This window comes from Oncorhynchus kisutch, linkage group LG2, assembly GCF_002021735.2.
Source record: "Oncorhynchus kisutch isolate 150728-3 linkage group LG2, Okis_V2, whole genome shotgun sequence".
NCBI classification, from domain to species: domain Eukaryota; kingdom Metazoa; phylum Chordata; class Actinopteri; order Salmoniformes; family Salmonidae; genus Oncorhynchus; species Oncorhynchus kisutch.
In genome coordinates, this window is record NC_034175.2 from 51,847,293 (window position 1) to 51,855,784 (window position 8,492).

At 39.2% G+C, this 8,492-nt stretch overlaps 1 protein-coding gene across 1 annotated transcript in view; it reads right to left on the minus strand.

The window, feature by feature from the left end:
* The window catches only part of gli2a (GLI family zinc finger 2a), a 102,908-nt gene extending 100,456 nt beyond the window's left edge, over positions 1-2,452 (minus strand). Inside the window, exon 1 of the mRNA XM_031797387.1 lies at positions 2,035-2,452. The gene's annotated coding sequence lies outside the window, so the exon portion shown is untranslated. The remainder of the gene's footprint in view (positions 1-2,034) is intronic.
* Positions 2,453-8,492: the final 6,040 nt, after the last annotated feature.

Here is an 8,492-nt window from a genome sequence, read left to right on the forward strand (position 1 = left end):
TATACAAAAGTACCAGAGAATCCCTTTAAGTTTAAGGGGGACTGAAATCTAGGAATACCATGTAAATGAAATGGCTTTATTAGTACAGTACAGTGTCTTAGCTCACTGAGGTGAGAGAGTGAGGGAGAAAGAAGAAGACCCTGTTATTTTCAAAACTTTTGAGATGGGGGGGGGGGTTGTTATTTTCCTCATCTCCCTTCTGCACGCTAGACTTCATCAGTATTTGTCTTTAAAAAAGCCTCCCCTCCCATCCTTTCCAGTATTCGGTTCATTACATTTTACGCAGACTTCCAGAGAAGAAAAGGAGAAGATCAATAAAGTGGGTCTAGCTGTGGAGAGACGTGTGAAAGAGAGAAACGGGGTACGGGGAAACAGAAAAGAGAGAGGCTGGATCTGGCTCGGGAGATGAAAGTGACATCGCCACCATGGGTTTCAGAGCCCAGAGAAGGGAGCCCCAGGCAGGGTCTGAATAAGCTGAATAGCCCCATAATTTCTTTACATCCTTTCACTCTCCCTGGGTCTGACTGCTGGAACTCTTCATTCAGCACAATGGCAAATGCACTAAACCTTTTTTCTTATGCTAATGATCCCTCCAACTGCATGGGCATCATCATATTAAATTAAAAACACACTCACGGTGCATGCACAGAGACACACACCATGCACAACGTAGAAATACACACCACCAAAAATGCTTTTGGAAAAAGTCCCCAAAAAGTTTTTCCTGAAACATTGGTTCTCTCTTACTTTTTTCTTATAATTTCTGTAATTTCACTGTTTTCTTTTCACTTCATTCTCTAGAGAAACTCCTATTGTTCCTTTGTAAAACCCTGCAGTTTTAAAATAAAACTTAGATAAAGTTTCATTATTGTTCGATTTCACGGACAGAACGTTTTGTGCGAGGACAGTTTTTGCCAGAGACACCTGGGTTATTCAATTGAGAATACGATATCATTGCAATTTATTCACATGACTTTCATCAGATTTAACATTGAGTTGATGAAAGTCACTGATTAAGGAATCTATCCTATGAAATGACACACAACCCTAAAACCAGTTGTTCTATAACTGATCTGAGACCAAAGCAGGGAAGAAAATGGTGCTCATATTATTAGTTCAGGCGTGAGCCTAGGGATTATTAGCACACACTCTAGATGGGTAAAAGCCAAGCGCAAATATAGGTGTTTTTACCCAGCACAAAAGCATCAAGTGTTTGTTGATTACTCAGGCTACAGTGCAAACAAGCTAACTGAGAATCTTTCAACAATAAGTAGGCTACACAACTCCTACTGACCAGGGAGATCCAAGAAGGTGGCCTTAATTCTACAGCATGCCAAGTACTTGAAGCATTTATTTTTTAAATCTTTATTTGCAAGTGTTTAAATGAGAGGGATCTTGAAATAGTCTGTACACAGAGTGAAGTGAGAGCACTCCTGAGCACCTACCTATCACTTTCTTCGACACTATCAACTTGTAGCCACTACCTTGAGTTGGCATGTAGTCTATGCAGTATTTGTCTATCAGAATGCACAAAAAATGATGATTGACAATACAACAATATTTGAAAACACAAACCTTCCAGAGGTTATAGCCTCTCAAAATGAGTCCTTCAATCTCAACCATAAAAAATATGCACAAAATGTATTGCAAAATAAAAGTTATTGTTTACACTGAACTTTGAACAAACTTTTGGGATCATAGATAAAGATGATGAGTGATCTCAATAGCTCTACTACTCTGAGGCATTTGGAAGTCAGTAGGACTGGCGCTGCAGCTTTCTGATCACGTCTCTCCACATTTGGATCAAGTTGCAGGACAGAATTATTTAGATTCCTATGTCAAATAATTTCAAAGTAAATGAGATGTTAAACTGTGACTGCAGGATAGTGGTTTAATTTGAACACATATTACATTCAACATCAAGAGTTGTCAAATAAGAAAATAAGAACAATTGGAATTGTAAAATGTATCCAAATAAATGTGCGGTTGTGAAAGCTGTCATCTAGGCTACACCACAACAAAAACTTTTCTTACCTTGAATGATTTATTTAGACCCCGTACTCTTGTTCACTTTGTCCGATGATTCTCCGCAAAGAATCCGGGAACTATAGTACTGAAACTCTACTTTTTCAATCAAAACCGCTTGGACAGGATATGTCCCTTTGAAAAAAGTCCATTGAGGTGCACTTCAAGAAAAGTTTGAAATCCTACTCGAAATTACGGGCACTGCATTCCTCAGATAACTAATTTAATTCGGAGGGGCGCATTTATACTCGCATCTAACTTTTACAATCCATCATCTTCAAGCAGTAAATTTCTCACTCCCTTTTGCGTTTTTTCATATGAAAGCGCATTGCGTGTTTTCGCTGAAAGACTCGATTTTAATCGACAGTTGTTCTAGACATGCGGTGGTGAGATCTTCAGGCTGATCTGTTTTCAATCCGATCCCCTCTTTCTCTCCCCCTCTACTCTCACCCCCTCACCTCCTCCCTGCTCCCTGGTGAGTTGGGACATTTGCTGCTCCAGATGGGCCGGGCTAACTCAATCCAACAGTTGGGTTTCGGGAAAAGTTAGATAAAGTTTCATTATTGTTCGATTTCACGGACAGAACGTTTTGTGCGAGGACAGTTTTTGCCAGAGACACCTGGGTTATTCAATTGAGAATACGATATCATTGCAATTTATTAGTATATCACCCACCGAACCCCTCCCCATGAATAATTATTTGGCCTTTACATATTTGTGGTAATTGATATTTATTTCCCCATCTCCAGTTGTCTTGGCCTGGCATTATAGCAGCAGCAACACTGATAAAAACATATATTTGGAAACAAGCCTTCCATATACCCTACACATTAGGCACTTTCTGCAATTATCATATATATATATATATATAGCAGGCCTTTCTGATAAATTTGTCTGAGCAACATGATGTTGGATGGATAATAGGCAGGGTTGGGTAGGTTACTTTATAAATGTAATCTGTTACTGGCTAAGTCAATCAAACATTCCAATAAATGTTATACCCCTTGATCTTCCAGAATAGGACTTGGAAATATGGAAGTATAGATTAGCTAAATTGATTTACCTGAGCAAAACCCCAATACACAAAACAAATGACTTATTAGCCAGCCCTACTCTGTTGTTTATGATTTTGTTGTCATGGAGGACTGATTAGGCTCATTGATATGAGTTGATAAATAAATGCTGCCCTTATGGAATGGGGTGCTTTGAGCACTACTGAAAAATGCTATGTACATGTGAAAAATTAATGCCATATGCTGCATTTTCTATAGGCCCATTGTTTACCTATTTGTTGGTGACACTTTGATATCTTGATAATATGCAGCTGTTTAAAGGGCAAATCCACAGATGAAACATTAACAAAATCGTCGGCTCGCCTCTGTTTTGGTAAAAAGTTGAGGGATGGGCCTGGAGAAATGTAATCACTCTCAGATGAATAGACAGAGCTATGGATTCAAGGACTGACCATCCATGATATGATATCAAAATGATTGTTTAAACCATGTTATGAGGCTATACAGTGTTTACATTTACAATGTTTACAAACATTGGAGAAAAACAAGTGTATATTTTGGGTTCTCATGTAGTATGACAGTTAAACTAAGCTCATGAGGCATTTCTAAGTTATATTCTTCAAGAATCAATGGGATATATAGTTTATTAGTCAACAAAAAAAATGGATGTAACAACTACAGATTGCCACTTTAAGTCTATCAAAAGTGTGCGAGTTTGAGCAGGTGTCCATTAGGCATATGGATTTTGTTTTTAGCAGCAAGAAATAGATTGAGCAATAAAAGCCCACTTTTATTCCATAGGCTGGGATCCGCACTATTCAGCTGTTGCAAAAATGCATTTTTTCACTGGCTGTCCACTGGTTTCAAAAACAATGACTGATAGTCAGTTTAAACTTCTTGAATTCAACCATCTTGAGTTCAAATACACATTTAGATTTGTGAACAGTCATCCACAACAGCCACAATCCGTAAGGTGCAATTAGCTAAATGAGAGAGCAGCAGTGTGATTCACGTTAATGCTCTATGTAGATATCTTTAATAAGGTATATCCGTATTGCCGAAGACCACACCACTGCTGTCAACCTTACCTCCAAGCAGTGGTGGAAAAAGTACCCAATTTTCATACTTGAGTAAAAGTAAAGACACTTCAAAAGAAAATGACTCATGTAAAAGTAAAAGTCACCCACCCAGTAAAATACTATTTGAGTAAAAGTCTAAAAGTATTTGATTTTAAATGCACTTAAGTATCAAAAGTAAAATATTAATCAAACCAGAGGACACGATTGTCTTGTTTTTTTAATTTACTGATAGCCAGGGTCAACACTCAGACATAATTTACAAACGAAGCATTTGTGTTTAGTGAGTCTGCCAGATCAGAGGCAGTAGGGATGAGCAGGGATGTTCTCTTGATAAGCTCGTGAATTAGACCATTTTCATGTCCTACTAAGCATTCAAAATGTAACGAGTACTTTTGGGTGTCAGGGAAAATGTAAGGAGTAAAAAGTACATTTTTTTCTTTAGGAATGTATTGGAGTAAAAGTAAAAGTTGTCAAAAATAGAATTAGTAAAGTAAAGTACAGATACATATCCCAAAAAACTACTAGTACTTAAAAGTATTTTTACTTAAGTACTTTACACCACTGCCTCCAAGCGTTTATTCAAGTTAGATCATCTTTGGATGCCGACATACTTGGACTGTAGCCTACAAAAGCCTATTCCTGCGCTTTTCCCTCGATCGATCAAACACATTTGGTGTGTCATCACTCGCTCAGGTGGAACAAACTTAAGCTTGCACCTTTTTTTTAATGCTGATTTGAATGTCATTGAGAAAACAGAGAAGTGTCAAAGATATTTTTTGTTTTCTGGACTATTTGTCAGATTAAGTCTCATAATTCTCATAAAAATAACATAGAATGGTCATGTCAGCCTTTCCCTATTATCAGACAACTACTCAAAAGCGTAGCACGTCTTGGAGTCTGGATTTGACCCCTGCTCAGCAATTCAGCAGATATTGAGCAAAAGTAAACAGCGCCTTCTTGTGGACAACTAGAATACAACAATTGGATTCAATAAAGGTATATTCAGTGCTTATGTGTGTAGGCTATGTGTGTGTGTGTGTGTGTGTGTGTATGAGAGAGAGAGAGAGAGAGAGATAAAGAAAGAGAGAAGAGAAAATGAGGGAGAGAGATTAATAGCGCTTCGTGAGTATCATGCCTGGCTGGTTAGGGCCCTGTGGTGTGTCCACCTATTGTTACTCTCTGTCTTCGGGCACAGCATGCCTGGATGCCACCTCTCAAAACCAGGCTTTGCACATGAGCCCACTCTGTGCCCCCGCTTGTTTGTATAAAACAGGGTGAACACCAGCGTCAAGCAGTTTGCCTTTCTCCTGTGCCAGCGGGTCCTACAGCCCGTAATTTTAATGAGTATGTTGGGTTTCTGATCTCAGGAACTAAACAGCAGAGAGGCAAGGAAGAAAGGCTTTATAGAGCTTCATAGACAATTCACAAAGTATTTATAAGCACTACAGATGCTTCATAAAATCTTCATAAGAACTGCCTAGGTGCTTAGCAAATGAGTGGCATCGGCAAACTAACAGCAGTTTCGATAGTGAATGAAATCACTTGTTGCTGATGATGTAGTCACATGATCTCATGCATTCTTTCAGCATTACACAACCCTCATCTAAAGGTGCAGATCTAACCAGAACATAATCAATCAAAAGTGTTTGTGATCATGTATGTTTTGGACTGTGAACTAACTATTCATTGTTTTTCATATTTATTGCATTAGGCACAAATGTGTTCACACTTTGACATAGTCTTTCCTCATCTAATGAAATCTAAAACAATAAATTGCAACATATTTACTGTTCTATTCTGTTGAGCTATTTAATTACAGAGCAGCAGGGATGCTTCTGGCTACTATAGACTAAGTTTATTATACTACAAAAGTTACGTATAAATGACATTTAATGTATTTTGTCGCATTGTTCACAGTATGATTCTTTGTGTTTTCAACTGAGAACCGACAAGACACACACACACACACACACACACACACACACACACACACACACACACACACACACACACACACACACACACACACACACACACACACACACACACACACACACGTCTCTGACAAAATTCAAAAGCAGCATTAGTAAACCAGTGATCAAATTGTAAACCAACTCCTTAGTCTTACATGGTGTACTGTATGTGGAATACTTACTCCAGATGAAATTGTTCTGTAGGCATAAACAGAGAATTTGGGGAAAGTACATTCTTATGAAAACACTGACATCTAGTGTTATAAAGTGGTATCACAGTGTGTTTGTCATTACCAGGGTATAGGTATGTTTTTTTTTAAATCAACTTTTTTTATTTCACCTTTATTCAGCCAGGTAGGCTAGTTGACAACAAGTTCTCATTTACAACTGCGACCTGGCCAAGATAAAGCAAAGCAGTGCAACACAAACAACACCACAGAGTTACACATGGAATAAACAAACATACAGTCAATAGTACAATACAAAAAGTATATATACAGTGTGTGCAAATGAGGGAGGATAATGGAGGTAAGGTAATAAATAGGCCATAGTGGTGAAATAATTACAATATAGCAATTAAACACTGGAGTGATAGATGTGCAGAAGATGCGTGTCCAAGTAGAGATACTGGGGTGCAAAGGAGCTAAATAAATCCAATAGATAACAGTATGGGGATGAGGTAGTTGGAGGGGCTAATTACAGATGGGCTATGTACATGTGCAGGGATCTATGAGCTTCTCTGACAGCTGGGGCTTAAAGCTAGTGAGGGAGATATGAGTCTCCAGCTTCAGTGATTTTTGCAGTTCGTTCCAGTCATTGGCAGCAGAGAACTGGAAGGAAAGGTGGCCGAAGAAGGAATTAGCTTTGGGGGTGTCCAGTGAAATATACCTGCTGAAGCACGTGCTACGGGTGGATGCTGCTATGGTGAACAGTGAGCTGAGATAAGGCGGGGCTTTACCTAGCAAAGACTTATAGGTGACCTGGAGCCAGTGGGTTTGGCAACGAATATGAAGCGAAGCCAACGAGAGCATACAGGTCGCAATGGTGGGTAGTATATGGGGCTTTGGTGACAAAACGGATGGTACTGTGATAGACTGCATCCAATTTGCTGAGTAGAGTGTTGGAGGCTATTTTGTAAATGACATCGCCGAAGTCAAGGATCGGTAGGATAGTCCGTTTTACGAGGGTATGTTTGGCAGCATGAGTGAAGGATGCTTTGTTGTGAAAAAGGAAGCTGATTTTAGATTTAATTTTGGATTGGAGATGCTTAATGCCGCCAAAGCACTGAAGGAGAAGAACATCACCGGCTACCTCATCCATCCTGCGCGGATGAAAGTTCAATACAAATCTCTTCAACACACCGGGAGAAGTGTTCACTTTTCTCAAAGAACTGAACCGCGTCTGAATCAGGATGGTTTCTCTGGGGGATAAGATGCAGTTTTTTGTTTTTTCTTATCCTTGCTGTCCTGGATCTGAACGGCTGATATCTTCTTGGAATTTGGATCCGTTTACCCCGCTATCTGGTCGCTATAATTGATTTGTACATTTTCAACGAACCATTTTTTCCCCCGGGGTGAGTTCTATTACATTTACAGGAGAGTATATTTTGGTATAGTCAATATCCACTGGGCGAAGCAAATCTGTGGGCTTAGGCCCACTGATCCCCCCCCCCCCCCATTTATCTTTCTCCTCTCCTGAAAAGAGCCTCAAGCAGCCCTTACTGTGGGCAGTAAATATTCAGCCATAAATGTCTATTCACAACGTTTGTTTTCAACTTAGAGAGCTCGCAGGTTTTAGTTTAAGCCAAGGTTAGGCTAGTAAGAGCAAGATGGAAAGCGAGCAACAACGTATCTGTAACGGCAGATTGCCGTCTGAAGAGGAGTAAGGATCGGACCAAGATGTGGCGTGGTAAGTGTTCATGACGATTTAATAAGAAAACACTGAACACTATGAAATACAAAAACAATAAACTAATATGTCAAATAATCAAACCAAAACAGTACCGTGTGGCGACAAACACAAACACGGAAACAAACACCCATAAACCAACAGTGAAACCCAGGCTACCTAAATATGGTTCTCAATCAGGGACAACAATAAACAGCTGCCTCTGATTGAGAACCATATCAGGCCAAACACAGAAATAGAAAAAACAGAAACACAAACATAGACTGCCCACCCCAACTCACGCCCTGACCATACTAAATAAAGACAAAACAAAGGAAGTAAAGGTCAGAACGTGACAGTATCTCTACAAGTGTATTCATGTTTGATTGTTGGGATTGTTGTTTTAGTCCGACAATCGGGGTGGGGTTTCTGTTTTTTAAAATCTTTTTCTATGTTTATTGTTTTTTCCTTCCTAAAGAGACACATAGGTCACTTCAGTGTTCAAACTAAAGTTG